The sequence below is a fragment of the Chenopodium album genome, chromosome 15 (genome assembly GCF_948465745.1).
Source record: "Chenopodium album chromosome 15, dcCheAlbu1.1, whole genome shotgun sequence".
NCBI classification, from domain to species: domain Eukaryota; kingdom Viridiplantae; phylum Streptophyta; class Magnoliopsida; order Caryophyllales; family Amaranthaceae; genus Chenopodium; species Chenopodium album.
Window position 1 is genome coordinate 26,744,015 of NC_137848.1, and position 23,465 is coordinate 26,767,479.

The following is a 23,465-nucleotide window of genomic DNA, read 5'->3' on the forward strand; positions in this document are numbered from 1 at the left end:
CTTTGGTCCAAGATGTAGCATCATGCATTGATGCTATGCGTTCTATCTATGTGCAACAAGATATTCAATCCTTTGAGATTCAAACTCATCAGCATCGAGTTTGCCATCATATTCAGGAATGTCTGCTTTTATGTCATTGTTAGAACGTGACCTTTCTCTTTCACTAAAAGGTCTCTCATTGTTATTGAAAGTAGACTCACTCATGTCATCTTCACTATGGGTGGGTGAACCTTCTCTATTATGGCGCAACTTAATAGTAAGATCTTTCAATTGATCTTGCATATACTTCATTCGTTGCTCCATATCTTCTTTCTCTTGCTCAACCTTATTGACATATTCTTGCCAATTAGGTGGTGGAACGTTTGTCATGGTTGTGTTTGGGTTTGTGTTTGGGGTAGGTGTTTGGGATATGTGTTTTGGGACGAGTATTTTTTTTTTTTTTTTTTTTTTTTTTTTTTTTTTTTTTTTGCTAGTCCCCCTCCTTCTAGCGCCAAATGTTGTATATTTGGAGTATCAACCCGAAATACACAAGGGATAAACCAAGGATAAGTAAGACTAAAACCAAAAAGGCTTCTTAGATACAGACACACCACTAAGAAACGAGTTTGGGTTCCTAAGATCACAAGCCAACTAGTAGTCTAAGCTAGTTAACTAAGCAAAGGAAACGAAATTCCAAATCCAAGAATTTCAAGTTTGTTTCTAATCCAAGAAACGAGTGTAAAAACACAATTTTTTGTTCAAAATATTCTCTATATTTTTCATTCACATTGGCTTGTTATTTATAGTAAACAAGCATCATAAGTACAAGCTAACTTAAGTGACTTTTTAGCTCACTTGTTACATGCTTAAACTAAGCATCAAAATCTGATTTTTAATGTCTAGATACATCAATTAAAGAAGCTAAACTTAACTAGGTACATAAGCTTAGAAAGTGGCGGTTTGTAACCTCCAAAAGATGCTCCAAAAATCAGAAAATAAGAGAGCTTAACTCCCCCTTAATGCACGTCCAACAAAGCAGCAAATGAAGGCTTAAACTCCCCTTGATTTACGCCCAACAAAGCAGCAAATGAAGGCTTAAACTCCCCTTGATTTACGCCCAACAAAGCAGCAAATTAGAAGCAAAACAGCCCCATAATTCACGCCTAATTCAAACAGCAAAAGAAGAGTAATTTCCCCTTGATTCTAGCCTTGAAAGTAGCTTGAATGTATGTGGACTAAAGTGTATTTGGACGCCCTTTAGTTGCTCCAAAAGCTGACCGAATTGAACAGCCAAATGAAGGCCGAAATTAAGGCTTAAGATGCTCCAAGTTTGACTGAAATTAACGGCCACTTAAAGGCTGAAATTAAGGCTTGTAATGGCTTGTAATTCCTCTTTGAAAACTGATTGTAACTCCCATTTTGAAGCCTTGAGATTCCTCCAAAAGAATTTCGGATTCTATGTTGTTTTCCAAGCTTAAATGGCTGTCTTCTTTTGTGTATCTTGTACTTGTACTTTATGTGAATGTAACAATATTTTTCGAACTAAAATTAGCTAAAAAGAAGTAAGAAAAATATAACTAATTTGCAAACTTAAAAGAACTAAAGTTTACAATTTATTCAAAGCATAAAAAGAACTAGAATGAACTAGTTAATAAGAACAACAAGAAACTCAAAGGATTGAATATCTTGTTGCACATAGATAGAACGCATAGCATCAATGCATGATGCTACATCTTGGACCAAAGAAACGTCCATAACCAAGTTGTTAGGCTTGGCTACAACATTCCCCCCTTCTTGAAAAGAGTTTGCCCTCAAACTCGGCAATTCTTCAAGCTCATCATAGTAAAGTGATAAATCAGCCACATTAAAGATGCTAGAAACACCATACTCTCCGTGCAATGCAACTTTGTAAGCATTATCAACCAATATTGGAATAGGAAACCGATACTTGATATGCTTTGGGGGTAATCCATGAAGGATATCGTTGGGGAAAACATGAGCATAGGTTTTGAGAAGAGAGGCAAGGAGTGGGTGATTTTTTTCTGAGAGGCAAAGAGTGGTGAGGGAAGTGGGAAGCGTGGATGTGGAGTGATCATTTTTGGGGATTAAAGAGGTAAGGACAATTTTCTTTCCATCCTTAGAAAAGGAGTAGGTGTTTTTGTAACCATCATGCATCACACGTCTATCAAATAACCAAGGCCTACCAAGTAAAACATGACATGCATCCATAGGTACAACATCACACCATAATTCTTCCTCATAAGTTTTACCAATGCTAAATGATAACAAGACTTGTTGTGTGACATAAATCCCTTTACTATGACTTAACCATTGAATTTTATATGGTGTAGGATGAGGGATAGTTTTCATTTTCAACTTGTCTATCATAACTTGCGAAGCTACATTGGTACAACTACCTCCATCAATAATCAAAGTGCAAACCTTTCCTCCAATGGTGCAACGAGTGCGAAAGATTGCCTCACGTTGCAAGCTCCCTTCTTGGTCCAACATATTGCTAAGCGTACGTCGAACCACCAAGCATTCTCCTTCATCCGGATCTAGACACGCATAGTCATCATTCTCCTCTAGATTGATGTCCTCTTCAACCTCTAATTCGTTCTCCTCTTCATAATCAATCAATGCAACAATTTTTTTATTTGGACAATCACTAGCCATATGCCCAAGGCCTTGACACCTAAAGCATCTTCTTGGGCCTGGTTTTGGATTGGAGTTTTGGGTGGTTTGAGAGGGTGGTTTAGAAGTAGGTTGGGTGGTTGCGGATTTGAAAGGTTGGAAATTTGTTTGCCTTTTTTGGGGAGATGAGGATTGAGAAGCAAAACGTGAAGAATCACTTTTGCCTCTTGCCTTTTGTTGTTGCTCAATCTTATGTGCTAAGATAATGAGCTCTTCAAGGGTGGTGTAAGGGTGTAGCTCGGCCACATTGGCTATTTTTGGGTCAAGTCCTCCCAAAAAACGCACCAATGTTTGAGGTTCATCTTCCTCTACTCCACATTTCATGACAAATCCTTCAAATTCCCTAGCATATTCTTCTACCGATTTTGTACCTTGCTTGAGGTTATGGAATTTTGAAAAGTTTTCTTGCACATAGTATGTGGGAAGAAACTTTTGCTTCAACAATTTCTTCATCTTAACCCATGATCTCACTTTTTCTTTGTCTTGCCTTTCCCTCTTGGCGCACACACTAGCCCACCAAGTTGAGGCATATTTTCGTAGCTTCAAGGCCACAATTTTCACCTTTTTCTCCTCTGGTGTTTGCTTATAGTCAAACACTCTCTCCACCGTTCTTAACCATTCTACAAACTCATCAGCATCGAGTTTGCCATCATATTCAGGAATGTCTGCTTTTATGTCATTGTTAGAACGTGACCTTTCTCTTTCACTAAAAGGTCTCTCATTGTTATTGAAAGTAGACTCACTCATGTCATCTTCACTATGGGTGGGTGAACCTTCTCTATTATGGCGCAACTTAATAGTAAGATCTTTCAATTGATCTTGCATATACTTCATTCGTTGCTCCATATCTTCTTTCTCTTGCTCAACCTTATTGACATATTCTTGCCAATTAGGTGGTGGAACGTTTGTCATGGTTGTGTTTGGGTTTGTGTTTGGGGTAGGTGTTTGGGATATGTGTTTTGGGACGAGTATTTTTTTTTTTTTTTTTTTTTTTTTTTTTTTTTTTTTTTTTTGCTAGTCCCCCTCCTTCTAGCGCCAAATGTTGTATATTTGGAGTATCAACCCGAAATACACAAGGGATAAACCAAGGATAAGTAAGACTAAAACCAAAAAGGCTTCTTAGATACAGACACACCACTAAGAAACGAGTTTGGGTTCCTAAGATCACAAGCCAACTAGTAGTCTAAGCTAGTTAACTAAGCAAAGGAAACGAAATTCCAAATCCAAGAATTTCAAGTTTGTTTCTAATCCAAGAAACGAGTGTAAAAACACAATTTTTTGTTCAAAATATTCTCTATATTTTTCATTCACATTGGCTTGTTATTTATAGTAAACAAGCATCATAAGTACAAGCTAACTTAAGTGACTTTTTAGCTCACTTGTTACATGCTTAAACTAAGCATCAAAATCTGATTTTTAATGTCTAGATACATCAATTAAAGAAGCTAAACTTAACTAGGTACATAAGCTTAGAAAGTGGCGGTTTGTAACCTCCAAAAGATGCTCCAAAAATCAGAAAATAAGAGAGCTTAACTCCCCCTTAATGCACGTCCAACAAAGCAGCAAATGAAGGCTTAAACTCCCCTTGATTTACGCCCAACAAAGCAGCAAATGAAGGCTTAAACTCCCCTTGATTTACGCCCAACAAAGCAGCAAATTAGAAGCAAAACAGCCCCATAATTCACGCCTAATTCAAACAGCAAAAGAAGAGTAATTTCCCCTTGATTCTAGCCTTGAAAGTAGCTTGAATGTATGTGGACTAAAGTGTATTTGGACGCCCTTTAGTTGCTCCAAAAGCTGACCGAATTGAACAGCCAAATGAAGGCCGAAATTAAGGCTTAAGATGCTCCAAGTTTGACTGAAATTAACGGCCACTTAAAGGCTGAAATTAAGGCTTGTAATGGCTTGTAATTCCTCTTTGAAAACTGATTGTAACTCCCATTTTGAAGCCTTGAGATTCCTCCAAAAGAATTTCGGATTCTATGTTGTTTTCCAAGCTTAAATGGCTGTCTTCTTTTGTGTATCTTGTACTTGTACTTTATGTGAATGTAACAATATTTTTCGAACTAAAATTAGCTAAAAAGAAGTAAGAAAAATATAACTAATTTGCAAACTTAAAAGAACTAAAGTTTACAATTTATTCAAAGCATAAAAAGAACTAGAATGAACTAGTTAATAAGAACAACAAGAAACTCAAAGGATTGAATATCTTGTTGCACATAGATAGAACGCATAGCATCAATGCATGATGCTACATCTTGGACCAAAGAAACGTCCATAACCAAGTTGTTAGGCTTGGCTACAACACCAACACATTTAAAAAAAGCTTTTTGAAGCAAATGAAAGTGAAATGCATTTAATAAAGCTATTTGAATCAAATGAAAGTCAAACACATTCAAACAAAGCTTTTTGAATTAAATGAAAGTCAAATACATTTAAACAAATTTTTTTGAAACAAATGAAAGTCAAATGTAATCAACAAAGCTATATGAATCAAATGAAAGTCAAACACATTCAAACAAAGCAAATGAAAGTCAAATGCATTCAACAAAACTTTTTGAAGCAAATGAAAGTCAAACACATTCAAACAAAGCTTTTTGAAGCAAATGAAAGTGAAATGCATTTAATAAAGCTATTTGAATCAAATGAATTCAAACACATTCAAACAAATTATTTTAAAGCAAATGAAAGTCACATGCATTCAACAAAGCTATTTGAATGAAATGAAAGTCCAACACATTCAAACAAAGCTTTTTGAAGCAAATGAAAGTCAAATGCATTTAACAAAGCTATTTGAATCAAATGAAAGTCAAACACATTCAAACAAAGCTTTTTGAAGCAAGTGAAAGTCAAATGCATTCAACAAAGCTATTTAAATCAAATGAAAGTCAAATAGATTCAATTAAATTTTTTTGAAGCAAATGAAAATCAAATGCATTCAACAAAGGTTATTGAATGACATGAAAGTCCAACACATTTAAAAAAAGCTTTTTGAAGCAAATGAAAGTCAAATGCATTCAAAAAAGCTATTTAAATCAAATGAAAGTCAAATAGATTCAATTAAATTTTTTTGAAGCAAATGAAAGTCAAATGTATTCAACAAAGGTTATTGAATGACATGAAAGTCCAACACATTTAAAAAAAGCTTTTTGAAGAAAATGAAAGTGAAATGCATTTAATAAAGCTATTTGAAATGAAAAACAACCACATTCAAACAAAGCTTTTTGAATTAAATGAAAGTCAAATACATTTAAACAAATTTTTTTGAAACAAATGAAAGTCAAATGTAATCAACAAAGCTATTTGAATCAAATGAAAGGCAAACACATTCAAACAAACCTTTTTGAATCAAATGAATTCAAACACATTCAAGCAACTTAGTTTAAAGCAAATGAAAGTCACATACATTCAACAAAGCTATTTTAATGAAATGAAAGTCCAACACATTCAAACAAAGCTTTTTGAAGCAAATGAAAATCAAATGCATTTAACAAAGCTATTTGAATCAAATGAAAGTCAAACACATTCAAACAAAGCTTTTTGAAGCAAGTGAAAGTCAAATGCATTCAACAAAGCTATTTAAATCAAATGAAAGTCAAATAGATTCAATTAAATTTTTTTGAAGCAAATGAAAGTCAAATGCATTCGACAAAGGTTATTGAATGACATGAAAGTCCAACACATTTAAAAAAAGCTTTTTGAAGCAAATGAAAGTGAAATGCATTTAATAAAGCTATTTGAATCAAATGAAAGTCAAACACATTCAAACAAAGCTTTTTGAATTAAATGAAAATCAAACACATTTAAACAAATTTTTTGAAAGTCAAATGCAATCAACAAAGCTATTTAAATCAAATGAAAGACAAACACATTCAAACAAACCTTTTTGAATCAAACGAAAGTGAAATGCATTAAATAAAGCTATTTGAATCAAATGAAAGTCAAACACATTCAAACAAAGATTTTTAAATCAAATGAAAGTCAACTGCAATCAATAAAGCTATTTGAATCAAATTTAAGTCAAACACATTCAAACAAAGCTTTTTGAATCAAATGAATTCAAACACATTCAATCAAAGCTTTTTGAATCAAATGAAAGTCAAAAACATTCAAACAAAGCTTTTTGAAGCAAATGAAAGTCACATGCATTCAACAAAGCTATTTGAATGAAATGAAAGTCCAACACATTCAAACAAAGCTTTTTGAAGCAAATGAAAGTCAAATGCATTTAACAAAGCTATTTGAATCAAATGAAAGTCAAACACATTCAAACAAAGCTTTTTGAAGCAAGTGAAGGTCAAATAAATTTAACAAACCTCTTTGAATCAAATGAAATTCAAACACTTTCAAACAAAGCTTTTTGAATAAAATGATAGTCAAATGCGTTTAACAAAGCTACTTGAATCAAATGAAAGTCAAACATATTCAAACAAAGCTGTTTGAATCAAAGTCAAATACATTCAACAAAGCTATTTTAATCAAATGAAAGTCAAACACATTCAAATAAAGCGTTTTGAATCAAATGAAAGTCAAATACATTCAACAAAGTTATTTGAATCAAATGAATTTAAACACATTCAAACAAAGGTTTTTAAATCAATTGAAAGTGAAACACATTGAAACAAAGCATTTTGAAGCAAATGAAAGTCAATTACATTCAACAAAGTTATTTGAATCAAATGAAAGTCAAACACATTCAAACAAAGATTTTTGAATCAAATGAAAGTCAAATGCATTCAACAAAGCTATTTAAATCAAATGAAAGTCAAACACATTCAATTAAAGCTTTTTGAAGCAAATGAAAGTCAAATGCATTCAACAATACTTTTTGAATAAAATGAAAGTCCAACACATTCAAATAAAGCTTTTTGAAGTAAATGAAAGTCAAATGCATTTAACTAAGCTATTTGAATCAAATGAAAGTCAAACACTTTCAAACAAAGCTTTTTAAAGCAAGTGAAGGTCAAATGCATTCAACAAAGCTGTTTGAATCAAATGAAAGTCAAACACTTTTAAACAAAGTTTTTTAAATCAAATGAAAGTCAAATGCATTTAACAAAGCTATTTGAATCAAATGAAAGTCAAATGCATTCAACAAAGCTATTTGAATCAAATGAATTTAAACAAAGATTTTTAAATCAATTGAAAGTCCAACCCATTCAAACAAAGCATTTTGAAGCAAATGAAAGTCAATTACATTCAACAAAGCTAATTAAATCAAATGAAAGTCAATTACATTCAAACAAAGATTTTTGAATCAAATGAAAGTCAAACACATTCAAACAAAGATTTTTGAATCAAATGAAAGTCAAACACATTCAAACAAATTTTTTTGAAGCAAATGAAAGTCAAATGCATTCAACAAAGCTATTTGAATCAAATGAAAGTCAAACACATTCAAACAAAGCTTTTTGAAGTAAGTGAGAGTTCAATGCATTCAACAAAGCTATTAGAATCTAATGAAAGTCAAACACATTCAATTAAAGCTTTTTGAAGCAAATGAAAGTCAAATGCATTCAACAATACTTTTTGAATAAAATGAAAGTCCAACACATTCAAATAAAGCTTTTTGAAGTAAATGAAAGTCAAATGCATTTAACTAAGCTATTTGAATCAAATGAAAGTCAAACACTTTCAAACAAAGCTTTTTAAAGCAAGTGAAGGTCAAATGCATTCAACAAAGCTGTTTGAATCAAATGAAAGTCAAACACTTTTAAACAAAGTTTTTTAAATCAAATGAAAGTCAAATGCATTTAACAAAGCTATTTGAATCAAATGAAAGTCAAATGCATTCAACAAAGCTATTTGAATCAAATGAATTTAAACAAAGATTTTTAAATCAATTGAAAGTCCAACCCATTCAAACAAAGCATTTTGAAGCAAATGAAAGTCAATTACATTCAACAAAGCTAATTAAATCAAATGAAAGTCAATTACATTCAAACAAAGATTTTTGAATCAAATGAAAGTCAAACACATTCAAACAAAGATTTTTGAATCAAATGAAAGTCAAACACATTCAAACAAATTTTTTTGAAGCAAATGAAAGTCAAATGCATTCAACAAAGCTATTTGAATCAAATGAAAGTCAAACACATTCAAACAAAGCTTTTTGAAGTAAGTGAGAGTTCAATGCATTCAACAAAGCTATTAGAATCTAATGAAAGTCAAACACATTCAAACAAAGCTTTTTGAAACAAATAAAAGTCAAATGCATTCCACAAAGCTGTTTAAATCAAATGAAAGTCAAACACTTTCAAACAAAGCTTTTTGAATAAAATGAAAGTCAAATGCATTCAACAAAGATATTTGACTCAAATGAATTTAAACACATTCAAACAAAGGTTTTTAAATCAATTAAAAGTCAAACACATTCAAACAAAGCATTTTGAAGCAAATGAAAGTCAATTACATTTAACAAAGCTATTTGAATCAAATGAAAGTCAAACACATTCAAACAAAGCTTTTTGAAGCAAGTGAAAGTCAAATGCATTCAACAAAGCTATTTAAATCAAATGAAAGTCAAATAGATTCAATTAAATTTTTTTGAAGCAAATGAAAGTCAAATGCATTCGACAAAGGTTATTGAATGACATGAAAGTCCAACACATTTAAAAAAAGCTTTTTGAAGCAAATGAAAGTGAAATGCATTTAATAAAGCTATTTGAATCAAATGAAAGTCAAACACATTCAAACAAAGCTTTTTGAATTAAATGAAAATCAAACACATTTAAACAAATTTTTTTGAAACAAATGAAAGTCAAATGCAATCGACAAAGCTATTTAAATCAAATGAAAGACAAACACATTCAAACAAACCTTTTTGAATCAAACGAAAGTGAAATGCATTAAATAAAGCTATTTGAATCAAATGAAAGTCAAACACATTCAAACAAAGATTTTTAAATCAAATGAAAGTCAACTGCAATCAATAAAGCTATTTGAATCAAATTTAAGTCAAACACATTCAAACAAAGCTTTTTGAATCAAATGAATTCAAACACATTCAATCAAAGCTTTTTGAATCAAATGAAAGTCAAAAACATTCAAACAAAGCTTTTTGAAGCAAATGAAAGTCACATGCATTCAACAAAGCTATTTGAATGAAATGAAAGTCCAACACATTCAAACAAAGCTTTTTGAAGCAAATGAAAGTCAAATGCATTTAACAAAGCTATTTGAATCAAATGAAAGTCAAACACATTCAAACAAAGCTTTTTGAAGCAAGTGAAGGTCAAATGCATTTAACAAACCTCTTTGAATCAAATGAAATTCAAACACTTTCAAACAAAGCTTTTTGAATAAAATTATAGTCAAATGCATTTAACAAAGCTACTTGAATCAAATGAAAGTCAAACATATTCAAACAAAGCTGTTTGAATCAAAGTCAAATACATTCAACAAAGCTATTTTAATCAAATGAAAGTCAAACACATTCAAATAAAGCGTTTTGAATCAAATGAAAGTCAAATACATTCAACAAAGTTATTTGAATCAAATGAATTTAAACACATTCAAACAAAGGTTTTTAAATCAATTGAAAGTGAAACACATTGAAACAAAGCATTTTGAAGCAAATGAAAGTCAATTACATTCAACAAAGTTATTTGAATCAAATGAAAGTCAAACACATTCAAACAAAGATTTTTGAATCAAATGAAAGTCAAATGCATTCAACAAAGCTATTTAAATCAAATGAAAGTCAAACACATTCAATTAAAGCTTTTTGAAGCAAATGAAAGTCAAATGCATTCAACAATACTTTTTGAATAAAATGAAAGTCCAACACATTCAAATAAAGCTTTTTGAAGTAAATGAAAGTCAAATGCATTTAACTAAGCTATTTGAATCAAATGAAAGTCAAACACTTTCAAACAAAGCTTTTTAAAGCAAGTGAAGGTCAAATGCATTCAACAAAGCTGTTTGAATCAAATGAAAGTCAAACACTTTTAAACAAAGTTTTTTAAATCAAATGAAAGTCAAATGCATTTAACAAAGCTATTTGAATCAAATGAAAGTCAAATGCATTCAACAAAGCTATTTGAATCAAATGAATTTAAACAAAGATTTTTAAATCAATTGAAAGTCCAACCCATTCAAACAAAGCATTTTGAAGCAAATGAAAGTCAATTACATTCAACAAAGCTAATTAAATCAAATGAAAGTCAATTACATTCAAACAAAGATTTTTGAATCAAATGAAAGTCAAACACATTCAAACAAAGATTTTTGAATCAAATGAAAGTCAAACACATTCAAACAAATTTTTTTGAAGCAAATGAAAGTCAAATGCATTCAACAAAGCTATTTGAATCAAATGAAAGTCAAACACATTCAAACAAAGCTTTTTGAAGTAAGTGAGAGTTCAATGCATTCAACAAAGCTATTAGAATCTAATGAAAGTCAAACACATTCAAACAAAGCTTTTTGAAACAAATAAAAGTCAAATGCATTCCACAAAGCTGTTTAAATCAAATGAAAGTCAAACACTTTCAAACAAAGCTTTTTGAATAAAATGAAAGTCAAATGCATTCAACAAAGATATTTGACTCAAATGAATTTAAACACATTCAAACAAAGGTTTTTAAATCAATTAAAAGTCAAACACATTCAAACAAAGCATTTTGAAGCAAATGAAAGTCAATTACATTTAACAAAGCTATTTGAATCAAATAAAAGTCAAACACATTCAAACAAAGCATTTAAAAGCAAATGAAAGTCAAATACATTCAACAAAGCTTTTTAAAGCAAATGAAAGTCAAACACATTCAAACAAAGCTTTTTGAAGCAAATGAAAGTCAAATGCATTCAACAAAGTTGTTTGAATGAACTGAAAGTCAAACACATTCAAACAAAGCTTTTTGAATCAAATGAAAGTCAAATACATTCAAACAAATTTTTTTGAAACAAATGAAACTCAAATGCAATCAACAAAGCTATTTGAATCAAATGAAAGTCAAACACATTCAAACAAAGCTTTTTGAATCAAATAAAAGTCGAATACACTTAACAAATCTATTTAAATCAAATGAAAGTCAAATACATTCAACAAAGTTATTTGAATCAAATGAATTTAAACACATTCAAACAAAGGTTTTTAAATCAATTGAAAGTCAAACACATTCAAAGAAAGCATTTTGAAGCAAATAAAAGTCAATTACATTCAACAAAGCTATTTGAATCAAATGAAAGTCAAACACATTCAAACAAAGCTTTTTGAATCAAATGAAAGTCAAATGCATTCAACAAAGCTATTTAAATCAAATGAAAGTCAAACACATTCAATTAAAGCTTTTTGAAGTAAATGAAAGTCAAATGCATTCAACAAAGCTATATGAATCAAATGAAAGTCAAACACATTCAAACAAAGCTTTTTGAAGCAAATGAAAGTCAAACACATTCAAAGAAAGCTTTTTGACTCAAATGAAAGTCAAACACATTCAATGAAAGCTTTTTGACTCAAATGAAAGTCTAATGCATTCAACAAAGCTATTTGACTCAAATGAATTCAAACACATTAAATCAAACGTTTTTAAATTATATGAAAGTCAAACACATTCAAACAAAAGCATTTTGAAGTACATGAAAGTCAATTGCATTCAACAAATCCATTTGAATCAAATGAAAGTCAAACACATTCAAACAAAGCTTTTTGAAGCAAATGAAAGTCAAATGCATTCAACAAAGCTATTTTAGGCAAATGAAAGTTAAACACATTCAAAGAATGCTCTTTGACTCAAATGAAAGTCAAATGCTTTCAACAAAGCTATTTGAGTCAAAGGAAAATAAAACACATTCAAACAAAGCTTTTTGAAGCAAATGAAAGTCAAATGCATCAAACAAAGCTTTTTGAAGCAAATGAAAGTCAAACACATTCAAAAAAAGCTTTTAGAACAAATGAAAGTCAAATGCATTCATCAAAGCTGTTTAAGTCAAATGAAAGCCAAACACTTTCAAACAAATCTTCTTGAATAAAATGAAAGTCAAATGCATTCAACAAATCTATTTGAATCAAATGAATTCAAACAAATTCAAACAAAGGTTTTTCAATGAAATAAAAGTCAAACACATTCAAACAAAGCATTTTAAAGCATATGAAAGTTAATTGCATTCAACAAAGCTATATGAGTCAAATAAAAGTCAAACACATTCAAATAAAACTTTTTAAAACAAATGAAAGTCAAATGCATTTAACAAAGCTATTTGAAACAAACGAAAGTCAAACACATTCAAACAAATCTTTTTGAAGAAAATGAAAGTCAAATGCATTCAACAAAGCTGTTTAAGTCAAATGAAAGGCAAACAGTTTCAAATAAAGCTTTTTGAATCAAATGAAAGTCAAATGCATTCAACAAAGCAATATGAACCAAATGAATTCAAACACAGTCAAACAAAGGCTTTTAAATCAAATAAAAGTCAAACACATTTAAACAAAGCATTTTAAAGCAAATGGAAGTCAATTGCATTCAACAAAGCTATATGAGTCAAATGAAAGTCAAACACATTCAAATAAAGCTTTTTTAAGCAAATGAAAGTCAAATGCATTTAATAAAGCTATTTGAATCAAACGAAAGTCAAACACATTCAAACAAATCTTTTTGAAGCAAATGAAAGTCAAATGCATTAAACAAAGCTATTTGAATCAAATGAAAGTCAAAAACTTTCTAACAAAGCTTTTTGAATCAAATGAAAGTCAAATGCATTCAACAAAGCTATTTGAATCAAATGAATTCAAACATATTCGAACAAAGGTTTTTAAACCAAATGAAAGTCAAACACATTCAAACAAAGAATTTTGAAGCAAATGAAAGTCAATTACATTCTACAAAGCCATTTGAGTCAAATGAAAGTCAAACACATTCAAACAAAGCTTTTTGTAGCAAATGAAAGTGAAATGCATTCAACAAAGCCATTTTAATCAAATGAAAGTCAAACACATTCAAACAAATTTTTTTGAAGTAAGTGAAAGTCAAATGCAATCAACAAAGTTATTTGAATGAAATGAAAGTCAAACACATTCAAATAAAGCTTTTTTAAGCAAATGAAAGTCAAATGCATTTAATAAAGCTATTTGAATCAAACGAAAGTCAAACACATTCAAACAAATCTTTTTAAAGCAAATGAAAGTCAAATGCATTAAACAAAGCTATTTGAATCAAATGAAAGTCAAAAACTTTCTAACAAAGCTTTTTGAATCAAATGAAAGTCAAATGCATTCAACAAAGCTATTTGAATCAAATGAATTCAAACATATTCGAACAAAGGTTTTTAAACCAAATGAAAGTCAAACACATTCAAACAAAGAATTTTGAAGCAAATGAAAGTCAATTACATTCTACAAAGCCATTTGAGTCAAATGAAAGTCAAACACATTCAAACAAAGCTTTTTGTAGCAAATGAAAGTGAAATGCATTCAATAAAGCCATTTGAATCAAATGAAAGTCAAACACATTCAAACAAATTTTTTTGAAGTAAGTGAAAGTCAAATGCAATCAACAAAGCTATTTCAATCAAATGAAAGTAAAAAACATTCTAACAAAGCTTTTTGAATCAAATGAAAGTCAAATGCATTCAACAAAGCTATTTAAATCAAATGAAAGTCAAACACATTTAATTAAAGCTTTTTGAAGCAAATGAAAGTCAAATGCATTCATCAAAGCTATTTGAATGAAATGAAAGTCAAACACATTCAAACAATGCTTTTTGAAGCAAATGAAAGTCAAATGCATTTAACAAAGGTATTCGAATCAAATGAAAGTGAAACAAATTCAAAGAAAGCTCTTTGACTCAAATGAAAGTCAAATGCATTCAACAAATCTGTTTGAATTAAAAGAAAGTCAAACACTTTCAAACAAAGCTTTTTGATTCAAATGAAAGTCAAATGCATTCAACAAAGCTATTTGAATCTAATGAATTTAAACACATTAAAACAAAGGTAGTAAACCAAATGAAAGTCAAACACATTCAAACAAAGCATTTTAAAGAAAAAAAATTAAATTTTATTCAACAAAGCTATATGAATCAAATGATAGTCAAACACATTCAAACAAAGCTTTTTTAAGCAAATGAAAGTCAATTGCATTCAACAAAGCTATTTGAATCAAATGAAAGTCAAACACATTCAAAGAAAGCTTTTTGACTGAAATGAAAGTCGAATGCATTCAACAAAGCTGTTTGAATCAAATGAAAGTCAAACACTTTCACAAAGCTTTTTGAATCAAATGATAGTCAAATGCATTCAACAAATCTATTTGAATCAAATGAATTCAAACATATTCAAACAAAGGTTTTTAAACCAAATGAAAGTCAAACACATTCAAACAAAGAATTTTGAAGCAAATGAAAGTTAATTGCATTCAACAAAGCCATTTGAGTCAAATGAAAGTCAAACACATTCAAACAAAGCTTTTTGTAGCAAATGAAAGTGAAATGCATTCAACAAAGCCATTTTAATCAAATGAAAGTCAAACACATTCAAACAATGGTTTTTAAACCAAATGAAAGTCAAACACATTCAAACAAAGCATTTTGAAGAAAAAAAAAAATTAAATTGCATTCAACAAAGCTATATGAATCAAATGATAGTCAAACACATTCAAATAAAGCTTTTTGAAGCAAATGAAAGTCAATTTTATTAAACAAAGCTATTTGAATCAAATGAAAGTCAAACACATTCAAAGAAAGCTTTTTGACTGAAATGAAAGTCAAATGCATTCAACAAAGCTGTTTGAATCAAATGAAAGTCAAACACTTTCAAACAAAGCTTTTTGAATCAAATGATAGTCAAATGCTTTCAACAAAGCTATTTGTATCAAATGAATTCAAACATATTCAAACAAAGGTTTTTAAACCAAATGAAAGTCAAACACATTCAAACAAAGAATTTTGAAGCAAATGAAAGTTAATTGCATTCAACAAAGCCGTTTAAGTCAAATGAAAGTCAAACACATTCAAACAAAGCTTTTTGTAGCAAATGAAAGTGAAATGCATTCAACAAAGCCATTTTAATCAAATGAAAGTCAAACACATTCAAACAAATTTTTTTGAAGCAAGTGAAAGTCAAATGCAATCAACAAAGTTATTTGAATGAAATGAAAGTCAAACATGTTTGGGGTATTTTTACCCTAAACACTTGGACCAATGAGGGCCTGCCACGTGTCAGAGGCTGGCAAGTCACCTCTGACCTATCCCCAGCTGACACGTGGCACTCCCAGATCAATTCTCAGTATTGCGGCCTTCAAGGGCTTAATTCCCCAAATCCGCACTTTTGCGGCGCAGCCCACCTGCCCTAGGTCAGAATGACCTAGTGGAGGGCACTTTTCTCCATGACCCTATAAATAGGAGATATTCCCCCATTTTGGGGACATTCACAATCATTTATTACATCCATTTTCTCTCACATCAGAGAATATCTGAGCTTGGAATCCAAGCAGATCCCCACCTTAAATTCCGCACTTTTTATCCTTTTTCAAGTTTCTAACTTGATCGTCGGAGGCGGAGCTCCACCCAACCGGAGTATCCGTTGATTTTGCAGGTACAGAGCCAGTCGGAGCAGTCTTCGAGTTGTAACTCTCCCGAGGGACAAAAACACCTAAAACATTTGGCGCCGTCTGTGGGGAGAGTACCTCAAGATGGTTCAAGATTCTGTACCGATTCCTAACTCTACTGCTCTGCAGCCGGTTACCCAACTGGGTAACCTTGATAATGTTCAACCGGTTATTCAATCGGGTAACTTTGGAATTCCTCGGCTTTCTTCCCAGCCTCAGCCGGAGGTCTTCACTGAGGAAGAAGAGGATGATGATGATGTGGAGACCTATACAACCAGGGATGGCTCTCTCATCTCCAAGTCCATACGTTCCAAGGATCAGTTGGAACGCAATGAAGACCAGGCGGGTCTGAGCAGGCGGCCAGAAGGGGAAACCCAGAAGGCCAGAGGAGAAGCTCCGATCACCCGGGATGAGCTCATGAAATTCATGAACTCCTTCAAGGGTGAAATCAAGGAGATGATCAACAAGAGCAAGGCTGGCTCTAGCAAAGGTCAGCCGGCTAAAAAGACTCCCTCTGTCGGGAGGAAGAAGCCAGTCAGGGACAGGCAGCCAACTCCTCATCCCAAGGAGAAGGCAGCCGCAAAACTTGACTGGGCTAAAATTCTGTTGCCCAAGAGGCAGCCCTGGCAACAACAGCCGGAGGCCAACAAGACGTCTGCCTCCGACGCTCGACATTTCATTGAGCGGAGGAGACAGAAGCAGCTGTCTGAGTCTGCTTCTACATCAAGTTTTCCAGACAGCTTCAAAGAAACTTCTACAAGGAACTCATTGTCCTTGCATGAGAGTCGAACAGGCGGCAAGACCGTCAACACCGAACCTCAACTCATGATAGGGTCTATGCCATACGCACCCTAGGCGCAGTATGGGCAATATGGCCTCCAATTTATGCAGCTACCCCCATTCGGAGGTCAGGCGACATACAACAATGTCCAGCCACTAGACTGGCAGCTCCGGCTGTTGAAGCTTGGTGAACAGCCTTCTGCGTTCGCCAAGAATATAACCGAGGCGGCCCAACCGGCCAAGGTTAAGAATGTGTTGGTGGGTACTTATGATGGTACCACCAACCCTGAAGACCACCTGATGGCATCAACCTTATGTGTTTACAGGGTTGGGACGATGCCATCTGGTGTCGTTGTTTTCCGGCTACATTGAAGGCCATTGCCCAACAATGGTTTGGCAACTTGCCAGCCGGATCTATTGATTGTTTCAAGAAGCTAGCCTTCTTGTTTGCCACCAACTTCTCAATGAACATCCCTGCTAAGAAAACAAGTTTAGACTTGAGCACCATTAAGTAGGGAGAGAGAGAAGGGCTACGCTCATATGTCAGGCGGTTCAACCTGATCAGAATCTAGATCCAGGGGCTGTCTGACGAGGTAGCATTTACAAACTTCTTTAAGGGTCTGAGAAACAGGTCGAACTTCAAGTTCGACCTTGTCAGAAAAGGGGCATTTACGCTGCAGGCGGCCCTAAGGGAGGCCGAAAGCTATATTCAAGCAACCGACCTCTGCATGCCTGGCAGCTAGTCGGACTCCAAGAAGTCCGACAAGCAAAAAGAGAGCTGATCTGCTCAGCCGGCAAAGAAAAAAGAAGAGAGCAAGAAAAGAAAATAAGTCTGGGCGGTCAGTGACTCTGAGCAGCCGTCCCAGAAGAAGAAAAAAGAGTTTAAACCGTACGTTCCCCGGTACGAGTTTAACAAAGACTGCAACTCCATCCTCATGGAGGTAAAGGACTGGCTGTCTATTGAGAAGCCGAATCCAATGAAGAGTTCCTTCCAGTCACGGAACAAGAAAAAATACTGCCAATTCCATGAGGAGGTAGGCCATGACACCAACGACTGCTTCAGTCTTCAGCAGGCGTTGGACCGTCTGGCTGACAAAGGGATGTTGAAGTCCTACATTTCTAAGTCCCCAGCCGGGGCAAAGAAGAAAAATAAGGGTCAGTCCTCCAAGACAACCCACCAGCCTACTAGTAGCTCGGATACCGATAAGGATCTGGTCTACACTATAGCAGGTGGATTCTCCTGTGATGGCCCTACCATCCGGGGCACCAAAAGCCATCTTCGAAAGATGGACAAGGATGATGACGAGCAGGCGTCTGCCAGTTCCACCTTCCCAGATGTCCTCATTACTGAGAAGGATAGGGGCAGTGTCCGCTGTCCGCATGACGACCCGGTCGTCATTGAATGTAAGGTTGCCAACAATTTGGTTGGACGCATCCTATTGACACCGGCAGCTCGTCGGACATCATCAGCCTCCGGTGCTTGGTGAAGCTAAAATACAACTTCAACAGCATGCATCCGGTCACCCACTCCTTGGTTGGTTTTGGGGGTGGGATGGTCTACCCAGCCGGAAGAATTGACTTACCCATCCGGCTGGGAGAAAAAGGCCAGGGACGACATATTGTCGTCAGATTCTTGGTCGTTGGGGAGTTGACTGCCTACAATATTATTCTTGGCAGGCCAACCCTCAACGAAGCTAAGGCGGTAATCATCCCGTCTCTCATGCTCATCAAGTATGAGCGGGATGATGGCTCTGTTGGTTCCCTGAACGGGGATCAGAAAACGGCCCGAGAGTGCTACCTCTCAGCCGTCAAAGATAATGTGGCCGCAGACGGCCAAGGGAAGAAACCAATAGACCTTGACAATGTCAATGATGCCAATCCACCCCCACCAACAGCCGGAAAGAAAAGGAAAGCTGCACAGCTGGTGGAGGTGAAAAAAGAAAAGAAATAGCAATCACTGACCAGTGAACGGTCAGAGGAGCTCCGTCCCCAACCGGCTGGTGAAAGTATTGATCTAGCTCTAGATGACTGTCGTCCAGAGCGAACTGTAAAGGTTAGGACGGTTGCTCATGCGATTCTGGGTGCAGATTTGCACCTTATACTGAAAGAATTCAAAGACATTTTTGCCTTTGAAGTGGAAGAGATGCCTGGCATAAGCCCGGATCTCGCTGTCCACAAACTCGCCGTGGATCCAAGATTGAAGCCCATCTGGCAAAAGAAAAGAAATCACGGCGAGGAAAGAAGTCAGGCGGCAGCTGCTGAAGTAAAAGAGCTGCTGGATGCTAGGTTCATTTGGCCATGTAATTTCCCCGACTGGGTGGCGAATGTTGTGCTTGTAAAGAAGCCGAATGGTACCTGGCGGATGTGTGTAGATTACACAGACCTCAACAAGGCATGCCCGAAGGATAGTTATCCACTTCCAAAGATTGACAGCTTAGTCGATTCTACAGCCGGTCATGCCTTGATGAGTTTTATGGATGCTTATTCCGGCTTCCATCAGATACCCCTGTGGAAAAAAGATCAAGAGAAGACGGCCTTCGTCACTGATCAGGGGTTATTCTGTTATACTGTGATGCCGTTTGGCTTGAAGAATGCGCCGGCTACGTTCCAACGGATGATTAATACAGTCTTCATTAATCAAATTGGGAGGAATGTAGAGGCATATATTGATGACATGATAGTCAAATCCAAGCAGCAGGCGGATCACCTTGCTGATCTCCGAGAAACCTTCACCACACTCAGGCGACATAAGATTATGTTGAATCCTAAGAAATGCGTCTTTGGTGTTGAGTCTGGGAAGTTTCACGGATTCCTGATTGATCAAAGGGGGATAGAGGCTAACCCTGAGAAGATACAGGCGGTGATTGACATGAAGTCACCCCGCACTGTCAAGGAAGTTCAGAGGCTCGCCGGTTGCCTGGCCGCATTGGGGAGGTTCCTCAGTCGATCAGGTGACAAATGCCTTTACTTCTTCTAAGCAATCAGGAAGAAGACTAGGTTCGAATGGGGGGATGATGCTGAGGCGGCCTTCTAGAAATTGAAAGAACACTTGCACTCTTTGCCAAGGCTTGTTAGTCCTTTGCCTAGAGAAAAGTTGTACATGTACCTAGTTGTCTCAGATCATGCCCTCAGTGCTGTTCTCCTTGCTGAACGAGACAGCATCCAGCTCCCGGTATATTTCATTAGCCATGTGTTAAAGAATGCTGAACTCCGGTACCCCATGGTTGAAAAATTTGGTCTTGCTCTATATATGGCCTTCAAAAAGCAAAAGCCATACTTTTTGGCACATCCGGTTGTCATTTACACCGACCAGCCCCTCAAGCGGCCAATGTCTACCTTGGAGTCATCCGGCAGAATGTTAAAGTGTGCTATTGAAATGCAAAGTCTTGAAATCACCTATGAACCAAGGAAGGCAGTGAAAGGTCAGGAGTTTGCCGACTTCATTGTTGAAATGACTCGTCCGGTTCCTCCGGATAATATTGATCAGGTTTGGAAGGTGTATGTAGATGGGAGCTCTACAAAGAACGGCTGTGGTGCAGGCATTATCTATGAATCTCCGGAAGGAGATAAGTTTGAGTATGCACTACGGTTCAAGTTTCAGGCCTCAAACAATGAGGCAGAGTATGAAGCCCTACTAGCCGGAATCCGCATGTGTAAGGCAGCAGGGGCAACAAAGATTGACGCCTTCTCTGATTCTCAGTTGGTCGTTAGCCAGTACGAGGGAAAATATGAAGCAACTTACCCGGCTATGATCAAATATCTTCAGGCTGTCAAAGAAGAGGCTGGGTCACTTGAAGAGTTCCGACTAAGTCAAGTGCCCCGGTCAGATAACAACCAGGCGGATGCATTGTCAAAATTGGCATCCTCCGCCTGCCATGATATGCCTCCGTCAGTCTTTTGGGAAGTTCTGGAAAAAAGAAGTATATATGAAGAGCCCATTGGAATTCTGGACCGAAGTTCTACCCGGATGGATGGCATCCGGGCGTATCTAACAGCCGGCACGCTCCCTGATTCACCACAGGAAGCAGCCGTCATGAAGAAGAGAGCAGCTAACTTCGAGATGAGAAACGGAGAACTCTTCAAGGCTGGATTTCTCAAGCCCTTGCTGAAGCGTGTTACCCCAGAAAAGGGGAAAGAGGTTCTCGAAGAGCTGCATGCGGGATTTTGCGCCTCCCACATAGGCGGCAAGTCCCTAGCCGTCAGAGCCAGGCGGCATTATTTATGGCCTACCCTTGAGGCAGACGCTAAGGAATTTGTGAAGAAATGTGACAAATGTCAAAGGTTTGGCAAGCTTATACATCGCCCGGCTACTGATCAGACGATAATCCACAGCCCAGTCCCGTTTGCCTACCCTTATACGCCTGCTCCAGGTGGAAAGCGCTATATTTTGGTGGCTGTGGATTACTTCACCAAGTGGGTGGAGGCGGAGGCGGTTAAGAATATCAAGACAAAGGATGTCATCTCTTTCATTTGGAAGAACATCATCACCCGGTTTGGGGTACCTATGTCTATGGTATTTGACAACGGCCCTCAGTTTGAGACGCCCCAGCTCAAGACTTGGTTGGGAGATCAAGGGATCTCAAGTTACTTTGCCTCAGTCGGCCGTCCTCAAGCAAATGGCCAGGTTGAGGCTTTCAACAAACTCATCTCAGACGACATTAAAAAGAAAATTGAAAGAGCCGGTGGTTTATGGGCAGAAGAATTGATTCATGTCCTATGGGCCATCCGGACAACTGCCAAAGGGTCAACCGGGGAAACTCCATTTCTCATGGTGTACGGTGCTGAAGCCGTCTTGCCCATTGAACACTATGAGCCCACGCTAAGAGTGATGCTCTATGATGAAGAGGAAAATTGGGAGGCCATACGGCTGGCATTGGACTCCCACCCGGACGCAGGGGCAATGATGCGCTGCGTCATGAGATATACCGTCTGAGAATGACCAGAGCCTATAACAAAAGAGTACACAAACGCCCTTTGAAAGTGGATGATTTTGTGTTACGGAAAATGGAGGCAACCGGTAGGGCCAATGAGCTTGGAAAGCTAACTCCGAATTGGGAAGGCCCCTACCGGATCTATGAAGAAGTTAGAGACGGCACCTACCGCCTGGAAACCCTAGATGGTAGACGCCTGCCTAGAACTTGGAATGTAGACAACTTAAAAAAGTACTACTTCTGAGACCTGTAAATTTTTGTAACAAAGAGTATTAATGAAAAGTGTTTTTTGTTTTCAATTATGTTTGTTCTTCTTGGTTCCGTCCGGGTTTTCCCCATACGGGTCATTTTCTTAAAGAAACAATGTCTAAGTTTTAGTATCACACTTAAACGTTTGAATGACATGAGGCCAATTGCCAGATAACCAACTAAGTTTGAAACTTAGTATTAAATTCAAATGCCCATAGTGACATGCGGCCTATGGCCAGATCCTAAATCTAGGCACAAAACCGCCTAGTGGCTATGCAGCCGGTCTCCAACTAGACCAGAGGCCAATGGCCGGATGGTTGTCTTTTTCATAAATTCGCCTATCCCAATCTGGATAAAGGCGTCCGGCGACACCCCTCCGGGTGCAATCGTCGCAGAGAACAACCTACTTGCTCGTTCTACGTATCCATACAGACGGCAAAGATTGAACGGTTAAATTAGCCAACTCATAGCCGTCTGACTTGAATTGCTCCTAGGAACGTTTAAGACTGTGAACTTCCGGATGCCCTAGACATCAGCTGGAGTATTATCACAAGCTCTTACTTAGGATTTTTTCATTATATAAAAAATTATGTACTCCCCCAATTCGGGCAAAACTTTTCGCGTAATGGCTATGATTGTTACCCAGACGGTCAACCACCGTCTAGGGCAGAGGTTGTGCGCCTGTTATTTGTCCGGCTGTGTACTTGGTTTGGGGCAATCACTATTGTGATTGATTGTCTAACAAACGTCTCATACTCTCCAAGTATAAGAAGTTTTCAAGGCAATCAATCAGTTTTAGATAAAACCAACCAAACAGCCGTCTGGGGGCAAGGACAACCGGATTTGTACCTGCCGCATGCTTTTCATAAGTTAGGCAAAATCACAAGTATATATCAAGTGTATATGCAAAAGTGAAAAATTGAAAAAATTGTGCAAGTATAAAAAACCGACTGAGTCGGTATACTTCATAAATATTTAAAATTGGCACAAAGGCCAAAACAATTGTTAACCGAAATCACATCCGGTGAAGAAACCAATGTTACCCGACTCCACAGTCAGTAAAAATACATAACATACTCGGCACGCAGGCCGGAAAGACAAAGAAATTTGGCATACTGCCGTAGAAATACAAGAAAAGGAGAGCTACTCAGTGGGCTGCTCCGGCTTGACCTGGACTGTAGGGGGAACTCCCTCCGGATCAGCAGCCTCTTCATGTTGGACATCCTTGTTGCCCTGTTCCCCCTCTTCCTCCTCCGGCTCCTCGTCATCCGAGACCTCAGCCCCC